We start from the raw sequence: 27,402 nt of genomic DNA, 5'->3' as shown, positions 1-27,402 counted from the left end.
TTGTATTGCAGCAGCAGCAAAGGGCCCCAATTAGAGATCAAGGCCCCATTGTTCTAGGCAGCATACAAACACAACAAAAAGATAATGTCTGCCCCCCAAAGAATTTACAATCTACCAACACAGTACCATTCATTGTAGAACCCACTAGTTTAAGAGTATGCCAACTTTTTTACAGTAAACCTTGTCCTTCGAGGGCTTCATAACTCATCTATGAAAGTGAGTTCCTGAAGAGAACTCAGCCTGGAAACTATATTTTTGTTGTTTTCTTTCTTTCTTCCTTCCTCCCCCAACCACCAAGTTAAAAAAAATAAAACCACACAATTCTGCTGTTTCTAAGTGCAATGAATGTTAAAGAGAACCCTACTTCCCTTCAAACACTTTCCCATGTGCTTGTAGAATTCAACATTTCAAACAAGGCTTTAATAAGTGATAATCCATTCTATGTTCAACTCACATTGAGTAGTCAACTCACAGGATTGCAAAGGAGAGAGGAAGAAGGCCCACAAGATATTGTCGCTGCTAAAATGTGTTCCACATTATGGAAACAGTTGAGACCTCGGCTCTACTTTGCTGTACTGGAGATATTTACCTTGACACTTAGCTACTAAAATGCAATAACTACACTTTACACAAGAAACTTGGCTATATATTGAGGCAAATTCACCTTTGCTCTTAACACTGACTTTGACATTGTGGTTTGAATTCTGGACCCACTAAAGTCAATGACTTGAATCCAATTGATTTCAATGGAGCCAGGATTTCATCCTGTATGTTTTTAAGTGTATTTATTGAGACAGTAGAAAGCAATAGTTTTTTCCAGACCATTACAGCTTATTGGGTCAGCTCTCTAATATTTCCACAAGAAAGTTCTTGCTTTTCTTAAGAAAAATGGACCTAAATATTAACTTATTTAAAATATTATGGTGCAATAGAGTCAGGAAATCTAAAAGTAAGCTTTTTGGCTGCATTTTTTCCTAACCAGCACAGCACACATGGAATGTTAAACAAAATACACCCATTATTCATAGAGGCTAAATGAGACAGATCCACTGATACTAGATGGAAAAGTCTGAAAAACTATCTGTTCAGAAATCATTCTGTTGATAATATTTTGTGGATGTTTCCCTCCTGCCCTCTCTCTCTTTTTTTAAACTGTGAAGGACATCTTCACCAAAAATATGATTGTTGCTTAGGAATTTGTCCTCTCCAGCTATGCCTTGCTTGTTTGAAGGTCATAATCTTCAGTTTGTGAAATCATAGTTATCTCTCTAGCAAGTTATTGTGATGTCACAAATGGAGGATTATGATGCCTTGAATGAAAGGAGAAGCAGCAGGAGAAAATGAACTCTTAAGTAAGAAAGAACTTGTTTTCCTGAAAAGAGAAATACAGTAGAGAAAATATATATCAGCAGAAATATCTCTAAATAGACTATTTTCCATGAGGTGTCAGTGAACCCTTCAGAATAGAATGGTAATTTTCTGGCTTTGTCAATTTAATACAAACCTTCAACTTTATTTTACCACAATAATATAATAGAGCCTTGCTACTTTGCACTTTGCTAGTATACACACCATGGCATTCTTATAGAAAATGAAACTGTCTCTCCGCCATTCTTAGCAAAAACCTAATAGACAAGGTTCATAGCGAGGTCTCACTTTCCCGAGACTTCATTACTGTTAGAGCATATGCCACAGGATATTTACTACTATATCACCAAGTATTAGAAATAAAATTAAACGATACTTTTCAAAGGGATAATGTATATTATCCTTGTTCCTATTTTGTTATTATTATGTTTGTTTGCTAATTTTAATCACAAGAGTCAGTAACTCACAATGGGTGATACCCTATTTCCATTGAGTCAATGGGAGTTTCACTGTGGGCCCCACACAAAGCCGTGCTTTCATTTAAGCACCACATATTTCTTGGAAAATAGGTCTTAGAGGGGACTTGAGTGGAGTCACTGACCTTGGTCAGGCTCTCTGAACTGAATTTCACCCAATATGGACAATAAACAAATCAGACACGGGTATTCTGAATGCCAGTATTTTGAGTAAAGCCATAAACATTCCATATATCACGTTTAGGAATAAGTGGATTTCTATGGTCACCATAAATACTCATGTCTCTCTTAGACTACTGTGCACAAAATAAAGCAGGTCATAATTTTACTGTATGCAATGATAAAGTATTAAAGGATTGAGCCATACTGTGAATTTATAAAGAATTCAGTTGAAAAAAAAACCTAACAGTGTGATTACATGGTTCTAGCATCAATGCTGATTTTAGGTACGTTTCTGGCCTGCAATGTAGAGGATCAAAACCATCAATCTACTGTAACTATTTAGCAACTAAGCAAAAGCCTTTCTATGCAAGAGCCAAAATAGCCTGAAACGCCAGAGAAAGGTTGTTCAGTGTCACTTGACACAGATACTTACACAAGACTGCCATAATTCAGAGTACAACAGGTGACAGTAATTTCATCTACACAGAAATACTAGATTTCCAAAACTGTATCACAGCAACAGCAGCCTAAACCTTCTGGCTGCAGACATCAGCAGCCGCGAGGAAAATGAAGAGGGGAATTAAAGCACAGCAGCTGCAGTACCACAGGCATCTGGCCCTAGGAATACTCTGGGACAGCAAAGGACACACCCACTCATCTAAATCATTAGCAACAACATATGGTAGGCTCCTGTTTGCATTTTCCTATTGCGACTGTATTGTTTTCACCATAGGTATAACTAAATTAAGACAAACCCAGTTTTAGACATGTACAGATCATCATAAGACACAGAATTCAAAGATGTAAAGGATGTATCCAGCCAGCCAGACACCTGGTCTTTGGCAGCCTTCTCTGGGCTTGACTCTGTCTTCTGAGCTCTCTGCAGTGAGCTGTCTGTGGTCCTGCTGCTGTGCATCCAGTGCTCCCTCATCAAGCTCCACATGGCATCTGAATGCTGCTCTCTCTGCTGCTTGTCTTTTATCTGGCCCTTCTGGCCCTTTATTGGCTGCTCTAGCAGCCCCTCTAATTGGCTGCTTTTTTGCAGCCACTCTAGACTGCCTAGGGGACTTCCCTCTGCTCTATTCTGGGGCAGGGTAACGCAGGGCCACGAGACCTCCAGCAGGGGGCCTCCGGACTTAGTCCACCCTGCCGCACCTTCATCTGAACAACTCCAGATCCTTAACAGATTTTCTCTTCACAGTACCTGTTAACTAGTGGAGTATTATCCCCATTTTACAGATGAGGCACAGGGTAGATTAAGTCATTTGCCTAAAGTCACACAGGAATTCTGTATAAGAGCCAGGAATTAAACATTTCTTCTGGCTCCTAAATCCAGCCACTTACCCATCAGGACACACTGCCTGCATCTCTAAAGCTTCTACTAATGGTAGACACAGGAATCCCTTAGCATTGACTCTACTGGTAGCTATCTGCTATCTTTGATCCTTTCGAGAAAGTTGAGCATTTTGCTTCAGTCAGTGGTTCACAAAGCATCTGCCCCCATTTGTGCAAATTATTATTCCAACATATGTTAAGCATCGTTAGTTATCAAGGTGATGAGTACTTTATATATACTTATACTAAATTTTGGAGCAAGTAAATGCACCTTTATCCACTGGCAAGTTGTACGTATTTGCTTCTTGAAAAAGCAGTTATTTTGATAAATACATGTATAAGAACTACATGCACTTTGCAAACAAAATATAAGAAAAAAACAGGTAATGTGGGACAGATTTTGGCTCCACAGGCCCTGAGGAATGCCCCATTAGCAATTTCATACATTGCATTTATAACTATTACAATCATTTAGAGGACACTGTAAATTTATTCATCACTGTCATAAATATAAAGGGAAGGGTAAACACCTTTAAATCCCTCCTGGCCAGAGGAAAAAACCCTTTCACCTGTAAAGGGTTAAGAAGCTAAGATAACCTTGCTGGCACCTGACCAAAATGACCAACGAGGAGACAAGATACTTTCAAAGCTGGAGGGGGGGAAAGAAAGGGTTCTCTCTGTCTGTGTGTTGCTTTTGCCAGGACCAGAGCAGGAATGCAGGTCAGAACTCCTGTAAAGAGTTAATAAGCAATCTAGTTAGATATGTGCTAGATTCTGTTTTGTTTAAATGGCAGATAAAATAAGTTGTGCTGAATGGAATGTATATTCTTGTTTTTGTGTCTTTTTGTAACTTAAGGTTTTGCCTAGAGGGATTCTCTATGTTTTGAATCTGATTACCCTGAAAGGTATTTACCATCCTGATTTTACAGAGGTGATTCTTTTATTTTTTCTTTAATTAAAATTTTTCTTTTAAGAACCTGATTGCTTTTTCATTGTTCTTAAGATCCAAGGGTTTGGGTCTGTGTTCACCTATGCAAATCGATGAGGATTTTTATCAAGCCTTCCCCAGGAAAGGGGGTGTAGCGCTTGGGGGGATCTTTTGGGGGGAAGACGTCTCCAAGTGGGCTCTTTTCCTGTTATTTTTGTTAGATGCTTGGTGGTGGCAGCAATAAGGTCCAGGGACAAAAGGTAAAATAGTTTGTACCTTGGAGAAGTTTTAACCTAAGCAGCTAAAAATAAGCTTGGGGGTTTTTCATGCAGGTCCCCACATCTGTACCCTAGAGTTCAGAGTGGGGACGGAACCTTGACAATCACATTACAAACTTAGGCCCAAATCCTGCACACCTCACTCTTGTGAGCAGCCCCATCAGCCTCAGTGAAATTACTTCCATGAATGATGCAAACAGGACTGAGTTAATAGAATCATGGGGTTCCCAGGGACCTCAAAGTTCATCTAATCCAGCCCTCTGCCAAGATACAGGATTTGTTGTGTCTAAACCATTCAAGACAGTCTCCTTTTGAAAACCTCCAGTGAAGGAGCTTCCACAACCTCCCTAGGCATTTGTCCCATTGTCCTACTGTTCTTACAGTTAGGAAGTTTTTCCTGAGATCAAATTAAGACATGTTTCTTGCCGGATGAGTTTACAACCTGAAGCTGTGATCTTGTAAAGACCTCCACATAGAAAAACCCACAAAATCAATGCGACTCCCCACAAATACAAAAATCTGTCTGTATGGTGCTCCTGGAAGGATCAGGGTCAAAGAGACTGATCCTGTAAACTAACTCACTGAGTAGCCCCCCAAGAAGTGGCAACTCATGTAATTTAGGTTGTGCAGGATTGGAGTAAGACCGGAGAAACACAGGAAGGATGCTAGACAACTGTTCAACTAAAGGAAGGATGGGGGGAGGGCCTTATTGATGATGAGAAGACAATATACTGTGGGAATAATTGCTTGGAAATAATGTGGACAGCATGGCATGAACATAGAGAAAGAGAGTGAAATATATTCCCCTCTAATCAGCACTGGTGAGGCCACACCTGGAGTACTGCATCCAGTTTTGGTTCCCCCACTACAGAAGGGATGTGGACAAATTGGAGAGAGTCCAGCAGAGTGCAATGAAAATGATTAGGGGGCTGGGGCTCATGACTTACAAGGAGAGGCTGAGGGAACTGGAGTTATTTAGTCTGCAGAAGAGGAGAGTGTGTGTGTGTGAATTTGATAGCAGCCTTCAACTACCTGAAGGGGGGGTCCAAAGAGGATGGAGCTAGGCTGTTCTCAGTGGTGGCAGATGACAGAACAAGAAGCAATGGTCTCAAGTTGCAGTGGGGGAGGTCTAGGTTGCACATTAGGAAACACTATTTCACTAGGAGGGTGGTGAAGCACTGGAATGGGTTACCTAGGGAGGTGGTGTAATCTCCATCCTTAGAGGTTTTTAAGGCCCGGCTTGAGAAAGCCCTGGCTGGGATGATTTAGTTGGTGTTGGTCCTGCTTTGAGCAGGGGGTTGGACTAGATGACCTCCTGAGGTCTCTTCCAACCCTAATATTCTTTGACTCTATAAGTCTATGCTTCAACCACACTGTCAAAACGATGGTTTAAATATTCACACTCCTCTAGCATTTAACCCATTTTTTACCTATCCAGAGGTGACATGAACAAACGTCATCCCCATCACAGGATTTTTAAGCTTGAAATATTAGATATCATCATCATAATGACCCAGAGCCACATCTCATAAGAAATGACACAAGAGTTAGTGGCACGACTGTGCAGTTAACCTCTGTCACCTCTGTATTTAGCTGACTGAGTATATTCCTTAACAAGGCACTTTGATTTATGTAGGAGTCATTTGCCTTCATAATAAATTTATTAAATGATCTCTTTTTTTTCTTTCAGATTTGTCATGTGAAACGTGGTAATTGGTGTTTAAACCTGCACTGGCATGTCATGAAATGAGCTCAAACAATGTTCCATGTTCTTCGCTCTCCTTATCATAAGGAGGCTCAGTTGTCAGCATTAACACAAAGAGCATGGATGAAGAGGGAAGGAGAGAAAGTGGCTAAGGATCTGGAGAGATCCTGGAGCGGAGAAGCTAAATAGTGAAATTTATAGGAAATGGATAACATACGCCTTTCACTCTCTTGATGAGGAGAAGTGTCATATAAACTGCATAGCACTATTATACATCGTTAGGTTAAAGTGTGCACAGTTATTTTAGCGCTATTATTTCCTTACTGTGTGTTATTCATTATCACCTACTTCAGTAATTTTTAACACACTTTTACCTTTTAACAACACTCTCAGCCTGTGTGTGTGTTTTGAGGGTGATGAGAGGAAGCTGAAAAAAGATTTTAACTACTAAAAGGTTTGTGACTTAGAACTGTCAACCCACCATCTTTTATACCCTATTAGTGGGCGTAATTCAAAACCCTAGATGTCAACATGCGCACAGTTTGGAAAATTCAACATCTGAACCTAGATGTGAATTTTGCAATTGGTGTATAATCATAAAGGCCTTCCTACTTCCAAACACCCAGAACTGACAACTCTGGAGTACTGGAAATCTAGACCTAGATCCAAACATTGTGTCTTGAGTCCATCTCTAACTATTACAGAGAGATGAACTGAGAAACAATTGCAACAGTCTACATTGAAAAGCAAATCCCTTCTGCCATTTGAGTCAATCATTGTAACTGTATCTTGTAGAAGTCAGTTCCCAGTGCTGTAATTTTCCCTCCCCCCCCCCTTTTTTTTGCCATAAGCTATTGTTGGTTGGTGTCAACACTACAAACAAACAGAGACTCCGAAATAAGGCACAAATGATAGAAAATAGTATGGATTATTTTCTGCGGTCTTCAAGGCAGCAAAATTCTCACAAAAACCAGCAGGAATTCTGCTCCATAAAGGTTTTCAGAATCTGGACCTATGGTGTTGAGAGAAAAAAAAGACAAGATTTCTTTTTTTTTTTCAGAATAATTTACTGAGTTGGCTTCCCCACTTTTAAACCCAGACCTAATTTGTTTAACAAACTACCAATATATTCCCATCTCATCTCCTTCCTGTTCTATAAGTACAATTTTGCATTAGTTGGTTGGTTGGTTTTCATTCTAACTTGAATAATTTGGGTGGAATAATATTTAGAGTTTAATTACCTATATAAAATTTGCTTGGCTAAATGAATGTTAGAAAAGAAAAATGTATTGGGAAATGTATTTAACCTAAGAGGATTGCCTTACTTGTGCAATAAATTATAAATCTATTGCTTAACTAAAAATACTTGAAATGCTAAGATAAGAAAACTCTGAAATATGTTGCAATATAAAATTTACAACTGATCTTAAAAAATCATGATAACCTGAACTATTAAGTTCTGTAATTTATATGTATATTTTAGTTTTTTTCATGTGTTATATATTTGTAAGGGTCTCATTTACATCTTGATTAGATCAATGATCACATAAAGCAGCATTTAGGTTTTGGTAGAAGCTGAAATGACTGAAAGGTAACACAATCAGGAAGTTGTTACATTCTAAAACAAAGGCCACAAGATGTTAATGCATTTGTGTTTTAACTCATGAGCGTTTAAGACTTCTTCAGTTTTTGTGCGGGCAACTGCAGCACTTGATGCTGTATTACATCAGACCTTAATTAAGATAATAGTCTCGGATTTTCAGAAGTACTGAGCACCTCCAGTTCTCATCCAGTTCAGTTGAAGACGTGGGTCTTTAATGAATGGATCATTAATATGGGCTTTTCTAAATAGGCGCCTTAGCAGCAAAGTCTAATGACAGAGGAGACTAAACAGGCAAAACCGACACATACTGGTGCACTGAGAGGAAAACTTATTGCAGTAGGTAAAGACTATGAAAAAATCTGTTTCCACAGATGGTACTCAGTGCCCTGCCTGCTTTGAGGCATCTACATTCTCCTTTGGTTACTCCAAAGCTCAACATTTAAAATGTGTTTCTTGCTCCCCGATTCCAGCACTTCTATGAATAGCTGTGATCAGGAAGCACACACTGGATACTGTAATGCAAACTATGATTAATATCACCAGAGGATCTAGGTGCCCATCATCAGAGGATCTAGATGAAATTTTACACCAGTTAAAGAAGAAAAATTGCATCACAAGCATTAGAACCCAATACTTTATGACCTTCTACAGCAGCTGAGCAGTCTCCTTGAAGGGGTCCAAGATGATGAATAGCACCCAGCAGATTAAATGTCTGCAGGAACCAGTGGCTACCATTATTTGAAAGGCTGGAAGAAGAGACACATCCTACATCTCACCCTGGATGTGGTCAGGCTGGGATTCTGCTATATTTCCAGCAGGATTGAAGTCTAGAGACAAGTCTCTTTTGCCAAGAAGGCCCTTAATCTGAAAGCGAATGAAATAAATGAGCACGGAAAACTCTTCAGGTTGCTTTAGAAGTCCCATGCCCCCTACTGTTATTTTCTTGGGGGGAAGAAAATTATAAACATAATAGTTTGCCTTCCCAAAGGCAAAGTACAGACAGCCACTAAGTAATCCTCACCACACTTCCATTCACTAGGTAGGGAAGTATTATTAACCGCACTTTACAGAGTGGGGAGAAACAGATAGATCTTGTATTATATTCTGTGTAGGTTCTGATACTGTGCTCATCACCATAGTACCTTCCAATGGTGCTTAAAACACATCTGTCACATGTTGTCCATTCTCTCATCCTCTCTCAGGGGAGGAGTGTGTGCAGTGGAATGTCTTGTTCTGATAGTGGGTTTTATATATGATGTATGTTGTGATGCATTTCTGTTAAAGGAGGCAAGATCAAAGAAATATACCCAAATGCCAGCAACAACATCTTAAGTCACCAGCTGAATCTAGAACACTGGCTCCCAGCCCTATGGCCAGTCAGTTCCTTAGACCCTTTGTTTCCAGTTGTACTATCCCTCAGTGGATGCATACACTGGAAACTGCTAACATTAGAGGGGAAAGATAATATTTTATTAGCAGGTCTAATTGTAATTCAGAAACTGCACATTTTCTATTTTGTGCAAAACTCTCTAGCCATTAGGATTTATTTAATATATTTTTAATTTGCTGGCCTGGGGATGAGGCACTGGACTGGGATTCAGGTGATCTGGTTTCAATTCCTGGCTCTGCCACAGACTTCCTCTGTGACTTTGGATCAAACACAATCTCTCAGTGCCTTAGCTCCATATCTGACAATAGAAATAACACCACCACTTCCCTTTCTCCTGTACTTTGTCTATCTTGCCTATTTAGACTGTAAGCTCTTTCTTTCATTGTTTGTTTGTACAACATCTAGCGCAACCTTTGGTGGACCCTCTGGGAACTAATGTGATACAAATTAACCATAATTTCATCAAAATATGGTAATGAAATATTGTACTTATTTTCAGCACCATTACAGCTGATAGCTAATTATTAGAACTGGTTGAAATTTTTCTGTGAAAATAATATTTTTATGCAAGTTTTCATGGAAAATTCATTCCGCAACACAGCTGATTCAAAAATTGTGACATTTTGACAAAAAAGAAAAGGGTTTTTTTTGGAAAACATGCTCCCATTTTTCTACTAGGAGTACTAATTTTATGTTGAGACTGGATAAGCATTCCCTAAGGCCAATAGCTTGCCAGTTTCAATTCTATTCCATATAGATTTTTATACCCACCTCACAACCATAGTACTTGAGTGCCTTCCAGTGGTGTATTAGGCAACTGTCACATGTCACTCATCTTTTCTCATCTTCATCATTCCCACCCTGGGAGTGGCGGGGAGGGAAATTGTTTGTGAATTGCGGTGTTTTGTTTTGGTAGGTTTCAGAGTAACAGCCGTGTTAGTCTGTATTCGCAAAAAGAAAAGGAGTACTTGTGGCACCTTAGAGACTAACCAGTTTATTTGAGCATAAGCTTTCGTGAGCTAGTGGTCACTTTGGATGGGCTATTACCAGCAGGAGAGTGAGTTTGTGTGTGTGTGGGGGGGGGGGCGGAGGCTGAGAAAACCTGGATTTGTGCTGGAAATGGCCCAACTTGATTATCATACACATTGTAAGGAGAGTGATCACTTTAGATAAGCTATTACCAGCAGGAGAGTGGGGTGGGAGGAGGTATTGTTTCATGGTCTCTGTGTATATAATGTCTTCTGCAGTTTCCACAGTATGCATCCGATGAAGTGAGCTGTAGCTCACGAAAGCTCATGCTCAAATAAATTGGTTAGTCTCTAAGGTGCCACAAGTACTCCTTTTCTGTTTTGGTAGGGTTTATTTTGAAATGTACATGTTGGTCTGTGCTTATGTTAGAGAAGGCAGGTTGAAGCGCACCTTGCACTTGGAGTGGAAGCTGGTGAGGTTGGGAATGGTCCTTGGTTCTCATGCAGTTCATTTCACAGTCTCCAGCTGCCCTCCGAGAAAGCTGTCCCACCACAGATGATATTTACCCTTATGGTAGAAAGTTCCAGTGTACCTGAGGAGTGGAGCTGTCAAGCACAGTCTTCATCCTGGAGCTTTAGGGGATCTTTTAGCTATGCTGGGCTCAGGCCATTGACCACCTTGAAGATAAAGACCAAGATGTGTACTGAGCTAATCTGATCAAAAGAATTGGCCTGGTAGGCAAGGGGGAAAATACCCTCCACCTCTACTCACAGCGGTGCTTGGAGGGAGAATAGTCAAAATCTGGCCAGTGGATCTAAGAAGAGAGTTTTGTTCAGAGTCAGAAGCTTTTTTCTGATAAAACCTCTTAAATCAACAAACAGCTTAATCTCAGATTATTTTTCTTATTGTGGTTTAGATATAGTGTAAGACGAAAGACACTGGCAGAGATTTACAATATTTAATCTCCAGCACACCATTTATCCAGCATTCATAATTATGTGAAATTATATATACATATATATAAACAAACAGATGTTACATGACTACTGCCTGCTTTGTAAATTCTTAGGACAAATTTTACCCATCAGGAATTTGTTTCTCTGAAGCTCTGCCATCTGCTTAGCCACAGTCGTTATACCCATAATTCCTTCTACGCTCGTTTCAAAATAAAAGGTTTTTAAAAAAATCAATACCTCTAACAAGCTTCAATTTAATTAAGAGGATGACAGGTATAGATAAAAGGTCGAAGTTTATTTCTTATCATAATGGTGTTTCTGCCTAGGCTACTGCACTGCTGTTATTACTGATACGCACACATCTGCTCCCCCCAAAATATCTATATAATGAGGATTAGGGTCAGCAACATGATACACATTAGCACCTGAGGAAAGGGGAGGAAATGTCACTTTGAGCCCCAAGAAAGTGAACTGATGGCACAGGAATTCACCCCGCAAAATTCCCTTTTTCTGCAAGACCCTTCCACACTTGACAGTAGTACTTAATTATATCTTGGCCGCTGTAGGAGAGACATGGAAGAATTAAAACATGTGGAGAGAGCTGTGTGTAACCCTCTGGTGAGTGTATGTGACAGTTTTCCCTCTGAGCTGATCTACAGAGGATATGAGTGGTTACAGTCCCCAACTACAGAGCTTTAGCTCAAGACGTAGTAGCTCATACTTTCAGTCTGAGTCCCTGGTTCAATTCCCGGTGTGTCAGCCAAGATGAGGTCTGTCACATAAGTGGTGACTCATCCGGGATTCAAATTACTGCCTTATGAAATATACTCAAGAGACCAAACAGCCAATGTCAGTCAGGTTTATCAATATGATATAGGAAAAAGGTTCTATATGATACCAGTCTCTGAAGAGCAGTTCTGAGCAGCAGTGTTACATTCACCTTATGCAGAAGGCGTGCTCCCCTAAGTTACATCCCTAAAGCCATCTTTTTATACCCTACTTGTTTACCAGTAAAAGGTATGATATACATCACCTGAAAATGGATTCAATTAATCAGCTTTTTATCTTGTTTTTTTCTGACACCCTGCTGTATCCCTTTATCTTTTGTTCTGAACCCAAGCATTCCAGGTCACCATGCACCCTTATCTTTGTTCTGGGTACATGCATAGCAGGTACTATGGGGCGTGAAGACACCTCCCCCACTTGTACCAGCATAAATAGGTATGTGAAGATACTTCCCTTTCCATTGCTACAAGGAAACAAGTATATATCCTGATACTGACAGCTTTACTATCTACATAAGCCAAAGCTTACATCAGATAATGCAAAGTGTTTGGGATACTTAGCATAAGCAAACAAGATTATAATCAAGGTACAGGCCAATTTGGACTATATAACTGCTAAATTAATGCTTAATAATATGTATACTTAAATGCTTGGAATATATATTGTGGGTAGTATTGTCAGCATAATATAGATGTATACTAGCCAGCGGATATAAGTCAACAGCATCTATAAAGGCACAAACAATTATACATGTTTGTTTTGTTTAACTACTGTGTATGCATTCTGAGCTCTACCTAGTATGCTTTATAAATCTCTAGAACTAAATAAACTATGTTACCAAATGACTTTCTATGCAGAAGTATTTATAAAACCATAGCTGTTGTTTAAAATGTGCATATATACAAAAATCTCTCAGTATGATACTTTATAACTCAATGTTTAAAGACACACAAAAAGTCTATAGGTGAGATAGCAACTACATACTCCATATACACTTTCAGTTATACCCTGTGATGCTAGCAAACCAGGTGCCAGCTCATGCCAAGGTCCTCATGCCTCACTTGAATACTGCCAAATGCATAGATGGAGTCAGTCTGGTGCACCTGGGTGTTAATATTGTTAAAATAAGTATTAGAGTTATAAAAATGTTCTTAGTGTTTAGACTTTATTGAATGGTTGTAAAATTGCTGCCTGCATTAATCTCACTTATAACATCTATATCCCCTATTGTAAGGTCACATTTGATCATCCGCATTGTAAACCTCTAATTGTGTGAATCACCAGACAAGAGAGAGACACCAAATAGTGTGACGTGCTGGCCTCCACCAGAAGGTAGTATGTCCTGCCCCACAAGCAAAGCACATCAATACCAGACAAACTATTATGGAACATCAAAGAGAACAACAAGTCTTTGTTGATTGTTCTCCCCTTACCCCCAAACGATGAGAAGACATGCAAGTGAATTCCTTCCATCAGCTGAATTTTCAATTCGAAGCAGAAGGGGGAAGGGATAAAAAACCCCTAACAAGGAGGACTGCATCCTTGTGCTGCTTGGACTCTGAGGGGCAAGAATTACTGAGCATAAGCAAAAAAATCCCCAGTGCTTAGCCTGGGTTAGCCCTAACGGGCATATAGAGCTTGCTGATCAAAGAAGCTTCTATTACTTTTTGAAAGTTAAGATTGGAACTCATTTCTTTATCTGCTTTAACCTTGTAATTAACTCTCGTTTCCTTTTCCTATATAATCAATCTTTAGATAGTTTATTATAAAATTGGCTACAAACGTCTTTGGTATGAGAGCTAAAGTGCAACTGGCCTGAGGTAAGTGACTAGTCCTTTGGGAGTGGGAGTAACCTGAATATTGCTGTGATCATTGGTGTAAGGGACCATTTATCACAAAAGTATGCTTACTTGGGTGGCAAGACAAATCGGAATACCCCAGGGGACCATCTGTGTCCTGGGGCTGTTATAGTGTCTGACGAGTTTAGACATTGATAATTGGTTGGTGAAATCTTAGTACAGAACTCACAGCCAATCTGGGGTATGTGTCCTGTTTCCTAACAGTCTGCCCTGAGGCTGGTACTTATGCTCTTAAGCCCCTGCAGGACACCTTGACACACCCTTCAAGCATTCAATTGGTATAAAACAAAACATTGAACTCCCAAGTGTCAATGCTCAATTTAAAAGTTATAAAAGGTACTTTATATTTCAGTCAAGACCTGACAGACCTAGTCTCCAAGTGGTGTAAATCAGGGGTAGGTGTAGTTCCATTTACTTCAGTGAAGCTATGCTGATTTACACCAACTGACTATCTGGCCCGGTGTATTTATCAAAAAAATAAAGAGGCCAAAGCGGCCAAAAATTCCTTAAAATGAGGCATGCCACTGAGTAAAATAAAACTCTAGATGCTACTTGTACATACATTTCTATTTCTTCTTTTCCATATGCACACACACTTCTCTTTAATGGGGATTCTCTTTTCATTTTATTAAATTGAGCAGCAAGATCCCAAAGTTACATTAAAGCACAGTTGCCAACTCTAAACAACATTATGACCCCTAATTCTGCATTTATTTCCATCCACTTCTGTCCTTCCTTTTAAGGCCCTGTTTCTCCAACGGGCTCTGCAGAGAGCCCATTAACTTCAGTGTAACTCTGAGTGGGTGCAAAGGTCTGCTCACACAAACCACTTATAGGATGGTGGCCCAAATTCAGAACACACCTCCTGCTTGGAAACTGGGACAATTTCCCCCTTTTAGCCCCTTTCTCAACCTCTGTGCAGACCTGACGCAGAATGAGCAGATCCAGTTCAGCATCAACAAAACCCTTCTCAGTACAGTAGCTCCCAGTAAGGGAAGTAAACACAAACACAATAAACAATATATAGATGGGTACAATGCAATCCAGTAAATTACCGAAGGTATTGTTTATATAGAACCTTTTGTTCTAGAAAGATCCTTAACTGTCATTTTTCTTGCCATGCACTGCAATACAATCTATCTCGTTTCACAGCCAAAAGTGCCTCTATATCCTTTTGTCTTCCTTTCTTCAGCAGCTCAACTATTCTTTTGAGACACACAGGGTAAGTATCAACAGGTGTGATGGAGCGTAAAAAGGTGTGAGCCTGTGATTCCATAAAAGACCGTATGATCATGACGTATGTGCAGGGAAGGCATAATTCCCAACCAAGAACATTGGAACATCTATCTGCCTTCAGCTTGTTCACCTATGGTAAAGGCTACATACTATCATTAATCCAGCTGTGCAAAGCATTAACATTTAAAAATAAAACAGTAGCTTTGGGGGCTACACAAGGCAAGATTTTTACTTCTTTGAATTAAGCAGAATGATGCATGTTTGAAATATGAGAAGCAAAAAAAAAAAGAGTTCCTCCCACTCTTTGACCTTGCACAGGAGATCTTTTCAGATCAGAGCAATTATAAGCTACACTTAACATGGCTGAGTTTCATATGAAGAGGCCAGCATTGCTCAGAAACCTGTTCCACATGATAACTGCAATTGCTGTGTTTTGGCTGAAAACATTTTGGGCAATATCAAGCCATTGGTTTTTTTAAACCCATTAATTTAGTCGAGGAGGTGACCTAAAAGTAAAGTCAAAAGGCCACCATCACTGGAGCTGGGGAAAAATTTTTGGACAAATAGTTTATTCACAAAAAAATGCAGTTTCAGGTCAACACAGTGTTCAGGAAATCAACATGAATTTGCTAAATGGTTTCAGCCAAAAAAATGTTTCAAATTCACAAAACCAGAGGAGAAGGGAATATGAATATTAAATATATTAATTGGAGCAGGAATTGGAACCAAGGTATCCCCCCTGCCAGCTGGGTGCCCTGACCACCAGGATCACCACAGAATCATCCCCACTGACTCTGTCTGTTTCAATTAATATGTTGCTGTTTATGCAAAGTGGAACAGCTTCAAAATTCAGCTATCCAGTGCTTGTCCCTCAAAAGCTATTCATCTGGAAGCTGTATAACCATTCCTCTACTCCCTCTGTCCCAGTGAACTCTCCCATTTAATTTGTAATGTGTAATATGAAATTATTTGTGATGTGTGTGGAGCCCCACTGTCCACATCCAGAGGTGCTGGGACAATTTTTATAGAGTGGGTGCTGAAGGTGGAAACCATGTATTTGGGTTGTTATTACTACTTCAAGCCAGGTCATGCGGCAGCACCCCTAGTCCCAGCACCTATGTCCACATCCTTAATTCCAGCAAGGCATCACTTTCCTTCCCACCACCCACTGGCAAAAGCTGGAAATCTAGACCTACATGGGAGACAGGTAGTTCTATCATTTGTTCATTCTCTGGACCTTTTTCTAAGAGAAAGGTGCCTTCTTGAACTATCTGTTCATCCAGTCCTCCTCTATGTGGTTCTCAGAATGCTTCATTTGGAAGACCAGCAGCCCATGGACCACTGTTGTGCAATAGACACAACTAGTTTGAGAACCTCTGTGATATATAACGAAAAGCTTTCGAGGCTGAAAAATGGATGGAAATACAAGCAGTGGGATTTCTTTATAGCCGTTTCTAAAAATTCTGAAGTTGAAGATGTCTTGGGAGGAAGCAGGTCCCTAGCAGCACAAAAAATGTTAACACAGATGTTGCAGAAACACAGGGCTCTTCAATGGCCACAGTTATTCACTCCAGATGTCCCACTTTCTAGCTGCAAAAAGGTTAGGGTAGTAATAACCTAGCTATTCTTTTCACAGGCAGCATTGCTGTGAGAAATAAAAGCTCAGTGAAAACCTCCACTTACTGTACAACAGTGGTAAAAAAAGGCAAACAAAAGTGAAGATGTACAAAGGATGGGATAGAATGTACAAAGAATGGGATAGAAAATAACAGTGAAAAGTAGTACAATGCCATAATGTAAGTCCACCTCACACAGAATACTTGGTTCAGTTCTTGTCACCCTTTCACAAAACGATGTACCAGAAATAAAAGGGGTTCAGGGAAGAGCAACCAAAATTATTAGAGGCAAGGAAAGATATGTGGGGAAAGACTTGAAAAGACTGTTTAGTTTAGAGAGGAGACAAATAAGAGGGGACAGGACCAAGGTATACATGAAAATGAATAGTCTAGAGAAAAGTAAACTGAGTTCTCCAATCTACCCTCCTTCCATACAAAAACTGGAGAAAGACAAAGATTGAAAGGCAGCAAATTTAAAACTGATAACAGGAAATGCTTTTTAACAACAAAAACCTAAATGAAAAAAAAAACACCTCACATTAACCTGTGGAACTCACTGACATTTGATATGACTGAAGAGTTTAGTAGAATTCAATAAAGGATAGACATCTATGTTGGACAGTGAGAAAATCCACAGTTACATTTGATAAGATCTTTTAAAAAGGAGATATAAACCCTCATGCTTCAGGGGATAACCAGCCAGTAACAGACAAGGGTTAGAAATAAATTTCTTGCATTGGAAGGTTATTCCACCACTGTCCACTACAGAGTTTCCTGCAGCCTTCTTTGAAGCACCTGGTGCTGGCCACCATCAGAGACAGGATACTGGACTGGATGGACCACAGATCTGATCCAGTCTGGCAATTCCAATTTGACTATATAGACACATATTCATGTCCTCTATTGCTGTGTTATGTCCCAATTAAGTTGTTAATTCCTCAGGACAGCGACCCCCTTTATTTGTTCAACAAAGCACTAAGCTCTTCTGTGGCACTGCATAAAGTTGTAAATTAACTGCAATAAGTCACATGCTTTCCCATTGTCATTAGATCATCCATGTCTGGATTTCTGGGTTTGACAGAATTCTAGCCGCGGCAGAATCAAGTTGCTAGCCCGTAAGTTTCCAGTTATATCTTTGATCTCAGGATGAACTCCTCAGAGAAAAAACCCAACTTTGTGGTAGATTTCCACTTTAGGCACAGCCCTAAGCAAGGGATGGTATATATGTTTCACAACCCTAAGAGAAGCCTCAGCAGGCATCTCAAAGATACCAATGGGACCACTTGTGGAGTACAGTACTACTCAGGTACAGTAAGACTGGCAGAATCTGACTTCAACTAATTCACCAGCAACACAACTTTATACAGTAAGAATCTGAAAGCTGGCAAAACTCCATCTTTTTCCCATTTCCACATCTACAAGCAAAGCTGAGAGTCAGCAGTGAACAGGGAAGAAGGGGCTAAGGATCTTAAAATATTCTCTCCGTTTTGGTGCATTTAAAAAAAGAAGAAGAAGAAAGAAATTCCATGACATTCCCACATCAGCTGTACAATGCTCCTCTGTGAATCAAACTCTCTAGTTTTATTCCAGACATGCTCCCCTTTAGCAAGCAATTCAAGGCCATACATTCCAAGACTTGATAAAAATTTGAAAACAAGACTGAGAGTAGGTTTCATTTTGTGGTTTGAAGAAGTTAAATGGGGTGAACAGTAGAGCCTCACAATAGGAAACGATAGACTTCACTGCCTTGAAACTAATTTGTCAGACATCTACCAGCATTACCTTCAATGGGAAACAGAGTGCTAGAGTACACAGGTAAGAGACATTATTAAATACAGAAAACTGCATTAACATATAATTAATGGTAGGAGTTAAACACACAACATCATACAAAATTAGAAGAACACATTATCAATGGGGGGGGCTTTAGGACACTATTTACTGCTTGGTAAGCTCATTGTCACTGTGCTTAAGTTTTATAGCCCTTAGGGCATGTAAAATCATTACCCACTTTTGAGCCTCTTTTGACAATTGCATCTTACTCTGTAAACTCCCTTTATTCTGTGGGGTTAACCCAGAGCCTTAGCATTATTGCTATAATTGAAATCCAGGCTAATGGAGAACTCTTTAAAAGGAATAGCCACACAGGAGGCTGCTATGATGTAAAATTCCCCAAGCTAAGTTTGGTCTCATTTATTAAAACACTTGCCTGGAGCACACCTGAGGGAAAGGTACCTATATCTCTTCATTATATTTATATACATGACCTCTAGAGGTCCTCTACCACAGCTTCCATCATTTACAGCTCCAGAGAGACTGTACAGAAGTCTATGACCTCCAAATCCCTGTATGGTCCTAGGGGAAGATTCCAAATAGGAACCTCTGGGAAGCAGTCTGCTTTCCAAGGGTGACTCCTAGATGTATTTTGCTGCTCCATGCGAATTTGATGTAGTTCACCCCTGCCTACAATTGCCAGGAAACTATGTCAGCCCCTTGCTAGCAAAAATGAGCCCTAAACACTGATAACAAATAGGTTATTGTGAGTGTGGAGCGCTGCCTCTGCTGGGTATAATCAGAACTGCTCACTTGTGTGTCACAGGCTCTGTAGTGCTATCAAGTACAGGAGAGTCTTCTTTAGTACAAAGAATAGGAACTTGTGCTTTTAAAGCAGACAGATCTGAGTTCTATCCTTACAGTTACCAGAGAGTTCTGAACGGGCCCTGTATGCAACATTGTGAAGTGCTAGATGGACACAGGCGGTTTCCGCTGACATAGCTGGAACTGAACAGGGTCCATAAGGCAGATCCCTGAGAGACTGCAGTAAACCTGCAGGTCTGGGAGACTCTGCACTGCAATCACCAGCTGTGACTTCTAGCAGCAGACTGTGAACTTTCACTCAAAAATTCTGGTGGCTTCTTGGGTCCTCAAACGACTTGGATTCTTTTAGGCCCAAGGGATACTATACTGAGTGCACACATTTGTTTTCAAGTCTGCAGGACTTTGCAAGCTAAATCTAAAATGGTACAATAGCACTAAAAATCTGAGTACTCTGTTTCCTCAGATGCTCTGATCTGCTGTCTAAGCTACTTGCGCAATCTAGGCCACTCTTGTGGCTATACTTCTCTCTCCTCACTTCTTCTATGCTACGTGCAACTGCAGTCCTCATTAGGCTTCTCTCTGTCACTCTGAAAAGCACTCTCAGCTTCCATGTTCTACTCTAGTTCTCTCCCAGCTTCCCTCTTCCACACCTATTAGCCCTCAGCTTCCTCTTTCATGGTCTGCTACCTGGGAAACCTCAGATACAGTGGGATTTTATTTTAAAGCTAAAAAAAGATCATCTGCCCAGTAGGACTCCATCAGCTGCCTTGAAATGAAACCTCAGCTATTCAGATCATTCCCATCCTTTGTTTGCTCCCTCGCTTAGAAACATGGGACTTTACACCAATTAAAATACTCTGTGCCAAGCAGCAATAATGATCCATTTCCCACAGTTCCTCACACCAATTTGAGATGCCCTTTTATTTGTTCCATCTTATTCTGGGTATTTCATTATCTCCTCTGAATGCTCGAGGCACAAATACAGGAACATATTGCCTTAATATTTAAGTTTATATCCCCTTCTGTCACACAAATGGAATAAAGCTAGATCTCCTTAAGGCCAGATATTGGCTTAATACATTTAGAGACCATTATGATCATGTTGTCTGACCTACGTAACAGAGGCCATGGAATCTCAGCCAGCGATACCTGCTTCAAGCCCAGAACAAGATCAACTGAATTACAGAGTTTTTAAAAATCAAAATGTCCAATCCTGATTGGCCGTGCACAGGTGCACAAGAGGGGTGTGGGAGAAGAGAAGGCATGACGCTTCACCGCAGCAGGTCACAATATCACGTGGGAGTGAACCTACTGCTACATGCTAGCACCACCAGCTGTTCTAGAACCCCAAAAAGAGGGGGGAAGGAAGGGAGGGGCCACGGTCTCATGCCTCTCTCCCCATACCAGCCAGCAGAGCTCATCAGTTACAGACAGGAGAATATGCCATTGAGGAAGGCACTTTTCTAGGGCCCCCACAAGAAGAATTCAGCGGCACCAGCTGGAACTCTGCCTGTTTCAGCCTTTCTTCCTTCAGCTCGTTTAAAGCACTTTTCATCCATAGATCTCAAAGCCTTTCACAGAGGAGGGAAGCTTCATTATCTTCATTTTACAGATGAGGAAACTGAGGGACCGCGAGGTGAGGTGATTTGCACAAATGGTTTGTGCTGGGGGCCAATATCGCAGTATGTGAGCACCTTCCGTTGATAAAGAACAAGTGTGGCATCGAATCAAATACAGACCCCTTCAAACTAAGCCCCACAGAGCCTGTTTCAAGGATGGTCAGTAGCACTGAAGAGATGGCTTTGGGCCTGGACGATGCTGATGTTTATTATAGTGGTACCTAAGGACCCACCAAGAATGGGGCCCCATTGTGTTCTACAGTCCCGCCTTGGAGACCTTACAGACTAAACAGACAGAGATGGGATGGGGGGAGGCGTAGGAGACACAGGCAGGGGGAACAATATGATGGTAGCAGTTCCTTTATTTGGTGGGTTTGGTTCAGAAGAAAGAAAAGTGAATGGAGCAAACAGCCAATATATATAAAAAACAGGCTGCCTGATGATGTGGGGTGGTACAAGGGTTTGCTTGGTGTGAAGACAGTACGATTCCATAACTCACAGGTTACCTCGAAGGAGTGCCTCTGAAACCATTACACAACACCACCATATATATATTCTGTATACACCACAGAAGGTACAGAAAATGCTACATAACAAGTGCTTTAAAGAGTTTTTTAGTATTGTTGAGACTGTGTTTCATAACGTTCTTTGCTACCACTGGCAGGCTGGGAGGAGAGTAGTGAGTGGTCAGGGGAAGGCAGAGAGTTACACCCGCCATCTTCACACACAGGGCTCTCAAGCAGCTATGTGTCTGAGCCAGTCCAGCAGTTCCTGTACCCCCTTGTGCTCCTGCACTGTAACAATGGGAACTGCAGCTACTTGCCCAAGGCAGCTGTCAGTGCAGACCCAGAGAAGGCTATCACATGGGAGCGCAGTGGGAGAGTGTGCAAGGAGCCTCCTCTCACACTTTGCACAGGCTTGCCACAGTCCCAGTCCCTGAGCCTAGAGAAGCACAGAGACTACGTCTTCTGAATTAGCTCCGGTGGTGCACATCCCCAGCCTCTGGGGGCAGTGAGGAGGGAGGGCACAGGCCTGCTCCACACTGTGACAGCCCACAGGCCAGGCACACCATGGGGAGCGCTGGAGGCTGCAGCTTCCTAAAGGCTGCACAACAGGAAGTTTCAGGATGGATTGTGCCTCCCGCCAGGGTAGTTCACCGCTGCACAACCCTGTACTCTGGTCTGTACTGCAAATGGCACAAAATAGACCAGAATGTGGAGCAGCAATGCCAGCAACCCAGGTAAACAGCCCCCACTTTAGCACCTGCACAGAAGGGTCTACTTTCTACTAGGTTTTACCTTGTTCCTTGTAATTTAAAAAAGTTACTAACGTTCTTATGCCATTTGTGAAATGTTGTGTGATAACACGCTTAAGCCATGGGGATTCTTCCATTCTCCCAAAGACACAACAGCGAACAGCATCATCTTCCATTTGCTTTCAGCTGCAAATGATCAACACATAATACAGCCTATGAAAGCAAAGGTTCTTTTTCTCTGCTTGTGTGGCCAAAGAGAGGAGTTCCATGTGATGGTGAATGAGATATTAAAGTGGATATATATGACAGAATGAAAGACTTGTAGCTTTCCTAATAGCCAAGGTTGCTAATTAAAACTGTTTTGGAAGAACTGCGACTAGCACATTATTCACCCAGCTATATGCTATAAATAAGAATCACAAACTGACGTGAATAGCTTTCATATGTCAGTTGAATAAATAGATTTGATTGTGCCTTTGAAAATCGCATATCCAGACATAGAAGGTAGAGAATTGAGAATTGCTTGGATATTCTCCTTTATCAAATAGCAATTATTTCTTATACTGTATGCACTATGCAGTATCATTTCTTTCTCTTGTTTTCCAATTTATTTTTTTCATCTTAAACCAGGGCTGTTTATACTCTTTCACAGGATGTGTTTAGTTGAGGATCTAGGCGGCAATGCAGCCGTGTATGAGACATCTACGTTATTGAGAGTGGTGATATCAAATGTACCTACTAAAGAATATCACAGGATGGAATAATGGAGCTGGAGGAAAATAGACTAGACTGCAGAAAAATAGATACACTGATTTCTTTCTTTCCAGCCGCAGTTACAAAGGGCACTCAAAATGCAACATGTTTATTACAGAGAATATTCACAGGATATTTATTGTCAGCAAATACTAATTAAAAAAACCCCCAAAGCTAAAACCATTGAGAACATCTGCTGACATCAGCAGTCCTGTTATCACCAGTGAACACCCCAAAATGACTTTTACCATCAGCCACAAGTTTACAGGGTTATTGGTTTGTTTTAAATAGAATTACCTCTGTCCTGTATGAAAAATTCCTTCCAACCATGAAGACTAGATCCCACTCACAGCCACCATGTCTTGCTCACTGTTTAAAACAAAGTAAATGAACACCAATTAGAAAAATGACATTTACTAGTCCAGAGTTCTGATGAATTTCAAGTCATACGCATACCCTCGTACAAAATCAAGATTTAGGGTCAACTTTCACATAGGAGGTCGCAGGAGGCTCATTGTGTTCTATAGAAAGATCAATGTTACAATATACCTAAGATAAGAATACTGCAATTGCAATAGTCTTAAGAAATACAGTGTATAAATAACTATACCTTATTTAAGAGTGCAAAAATATTTGACTAGAATTTGCCCTGTAATGATACAGTGTTTGACCTTATTTCCCCCCCCATTTTCCTCTGTAACTAAACAGTATCACAATATTCCCTAGGCCAGTGGTTCTCAACCTTTTTCCTTATCAGGACTCGTCCCCTTACCTCTCCAACCCTCCTTTCCCATAACCCGGACTTCTCTCCCATTTAGCAACATAGGAAGAGCTTTGTGGTTGCAATCCCCTGACATTTGTTTGGGTTCTCCACACTGAAAACCCATGCCCTAGGGATTCCCTGTACTTCAGCAGGCCTGCCACAGGCTTTGCCTTCTCTCCTCTGCCAAGGGATAAATTGTTGGCTGGAGGGCCAGTGATAAGAGCACAAGGAGCTGCAGACAGGGCCCCTCTGAGCTCTGGCTCTCTCTTCTCCCTTCCCAAAACTATGTTCCGCCGTCTCCTCTGCCCCCTCCATTGGTCATAAGTGCTTGGAGAATAGGAGCAACAAAAGGCCGCAAGAGCAAATGCTTCCCCTGTCACTGAACTCTTTGTTCTGGTTCAGAGAGCTCATTCCTTAGACAAGCACTGACCCAGGGTATGCAAAACCTTTCACCAGAGCAAGATGGCAGGTAACTAAGGCCTTGTCTACTCAGAAAAGTTGCACTGCTTTAATTATAGCAGTGATGTTAAAGCAATACAATCAGCCTAATGGGGATGCAGTTATACATGTATTTACACTGTTACTGCTTATTCTTATGGGAAGGGGAATACGCTATACTGGGATAAGGCGCTTTTAGAACAGTATAACTGTGTCCACACTAGGCGTCACATTCCTATAAATACCTCATGATAAAAATTCACAGTGACAAAGTTATGCTGGTACAAAAACTGTGTGAAGAGCAGACCTAGGTACAGGGAATATCGCAAATACTGTTCAATGCTGGAAGTTTTCACTGAATTTCAGTGGGAATTGGGGAGCTAATTAGGCTCCTTTGAAATTCACAGCCATAACATCACCTAGGCTGTGTCTATACTTGGAAGGCTTTTGCCGGCATAGCTATGTCAGCTAGGATTTTTACCGACAGAGCTTTGTCAGCAAAAACACTGAGGGTAGGTGCAATTTTGCTGGTGTAATTTATGTCACTTGGGGAAACTGGAGTAAGCTGTACCAGCCAAAGTTCAGTTTTGCTGCTATAGCTGCATCAAAGCCTGTTGGTGCAGCATAGCTCCAGCTGCAGTGGCTAAATTGTGACTTTGTTAGATCAGCCACTGTCCATGTGCCCTTTAATGCTACAGTGCTAAATGCCATACTTCTTCCTGTCTTGGTCCTCCTGATAGACTCAGGCTGGTGAAGCTGTAACCTTCGTGTATTTATTTCATCAACTGTAAATTAGCAGGTTTTCGCTGATGCGGAATTATGTTTGCCAATAAAAAGGAAAATTCTTTGCTAGGCTGAAAGAGTTTGCTGGCTAAACATTGATTTTGAAGGCTTGGCTGCACCGACCGGATATTAACATTCTTGTTTACCTCTCCCTTCTGTTTCTGACTTCTTGCCTATGAATTTAAATAACATTTAAGCCACTTTTACTCGGGCACAAACTTCTATTTTATAATAAACCCTAACCAGGTAACAGCAATATAAATCAATGTTAAGAGCAGATCCAGGGCTACGTGCTCCGTCCCACAGGTGGAGAAAGACTGCTGGATACATGCCATGAGCAGAACACAGATGAGTGGCATCCTGATTCCTCCCCCTGTGAGGAGGAGCTGGAGGCTGCACAAAGAAGCAAGGGCATACAGATATCCGTTCCTGTGGAGCCCTATGGTCTATAATACAGATCAGGGAAATGGTGTCTCCCCATGGAGGGCCCTCACCCTTCTCACCAGCAAGTAGTCTTTAGTCCCCTGCCACACCCGCACCTCCTCCACCCTTTGAAGGGGGCAGAAGGTGTGGTGGAACAGTAAATAATGCTCAGTGTGGCATAAACTGCTTTCTGGCTATCTGAAAAGTATTGATAGGAGAGCCTGTCACAAGAGTGACAGCTCCAGGGCTCTATCTCCCTCCAGACCTGACAGAGCTCCCCCCAAACCTGTGGAACCCCCAACCTCTTTTACAGAGAAGTTTCCTGCTGCTTTGGGGTCCTATGTTCCTTTACCCTCTCCCATGTTCATCTCCACATCACACATCTGGCCTTTCACCTCCATCACCACCATTATTTCAATGGGAGCTACAAGGATCAAAGAGAAGGTTCTGGTCCTTTAAGTGCAAGCTGAAATTATTTTTTAAAAATACAACCTTTAGGGAGTGAGAGCAGCTACAGAAAAGAAACAATGGATGGTAAGGACAAAGGGGATCAAATCCCAAGAGTGTTGTTTTTCAAAGTGATTCTAAAAATGATATTGTGAAGTTCAATGTTTATTGTCTCTCAAGGAATCTATATTACATATGCTCCGTTTACAATGTTTCCCTCCTCCCCCACTTCTAGTTCTGCAGGCTCAACCTGGGATCTAAAAGACAAGCTGTAGTCTTTCTGGCTTTCATACCACCACCGTAATATGAAGATTATACAATCAGAATTTAGTTAACATTTCTTTTTTGCTAAAACAAAAGCCACAGTAGAATGCAGTTCAATCCTACAGATGTGTGTAAACTTATGTATAAACCTTATTTTCCTTGCTAAAGCAAGCAGATGTGACTGAATACACAAAGAGGACAAGATGCCGTTTTAAAACAAAGTCACTTTCCTTGCCAGACCTGTACCTGAAATTAAGAGCTTTGAGAACCGTGGACAGAGATGTTCTCTGATTGGCAGTCAGTGATGTCATACCCGTGTCAATTACAGAAAGTAATGCCTGTATTTACTTTTTAAAAGAAATAATTATCTCTCTGAAATTGCAATAAGACACTCAGGACATCCCATTTCCAAGGGATTACACTGCACTTTTCAGGTAGTTAAAAGTTGCTGAGCCTTTTGACCTTGTGCCTTCCTGGAGGCATTATCACACAGGAATGCACTGCTTGTCATGTGTGTCTTATTGCTTAAATAAAGGTCGGCCATTCAGCAATCTGATCTGCTGACATCAGGTTCCTCTGGCATGAACTGTTACAAGAAAATAACATGTATGTAATAAATTACACTATTAATTTGTTTATTATTTCATCTGGGAGATGGGATACATAAATAAAATTAAGAAACACTAGGGAAAATGTATGTCAAGCTCGAATAAAGGCATTTCTCAGGTCATTGCCTTAAACAGACATTTCATGCTAGGATAATGCTTACATAAGAAAAGTAAATCTTTGAACATTACAAATCTGAAGTCACTAGAGCTAATCATCACACCAGATGAGACCCTGGTTTGCTTTATCATAATAGTGTTCAACGTATAATGAAAATTAGGCAAGGTGAAAATTGATACCAAGAGCTCTTTTTAACAGCTAAGAAGTTAACACTATTAAATTGAAAATCAATATACGGTCCAAGTATTGATCAACAGAGCATTGGCCTTTGGGATCTTGCCTCCGTGGAATGAATACCTTACAATCATTAGAGAAATTGTATCTCTACAAATATTTGTACATCTGCATTCGTTTATCTTGCATGATTAAATACAGACTGCTTCTGTTCTTCCTCTTTATCCTCTGGGGAAATTTATCATCAAAATTATTGTACAGTAGTCATTACTCTATCTTCACTTATAACCTGCCCTACATATTATTTTGGGCTGAAAAAATGATGCTTTGTGTAGTATTTCCTATAATAGTCTTAATCATTACATTTAAAAGATTGCTATACGGCAGCTTACACTGCATTAGAGAGAAATAAAGCGGAAGTCCATAGCTAAATGTTACAATTCTTATTCGGCTTTTGTTCCACAAATCATAACAATGCAATATTTCAATTCC

General features: G+C 40.7%; 1 protein-coding gene across 9 annotated transcripts in view; it reads right to left on the bottom strand.

Moving 5' to 3' along the window:
- Positions 1-27,402, bottom strand: part of DAB1 (DAB adaptor protein 1) — a 665,352-nt gene that overhangs the window by 339,919 nt on the left and 298,031 nt on the right. For 7 of the 9 annotated variants that reach the window (XM_074961667.1, XM_074961656.1, XM_074961664.1 and 4 more), the window contains exon 2: positions 23,190-23,261. The exons of the other annotated variants lie outside the window; for them this stretch is intronic. The gene's annotated coding sequence lies outside the window, so the exon portion shown is untranslated. The remainder of the gene's footprint in view (positions 1-23,189; positions 23,262-27,402) is intronic. 9 annotated transcript variants of the gene reach the window in all.

Source organism: Natator depressus, chromosome 8, assembly GCF_965152275.1.
Source record: "Natator depressus isolate rNatDep1 chromosome 8, rNatDep2.hap1, whole genome shotgun sequence".
In the NCBI taxonomy this organism is placed as follows: Eukaryota; Metazoa; Chordata; order Testudines; family Cheloniidae; genus Natator; species Natator depressus.
This window is presented reverse-complemented; position numbering and strand designations above follow the sequence as displayed.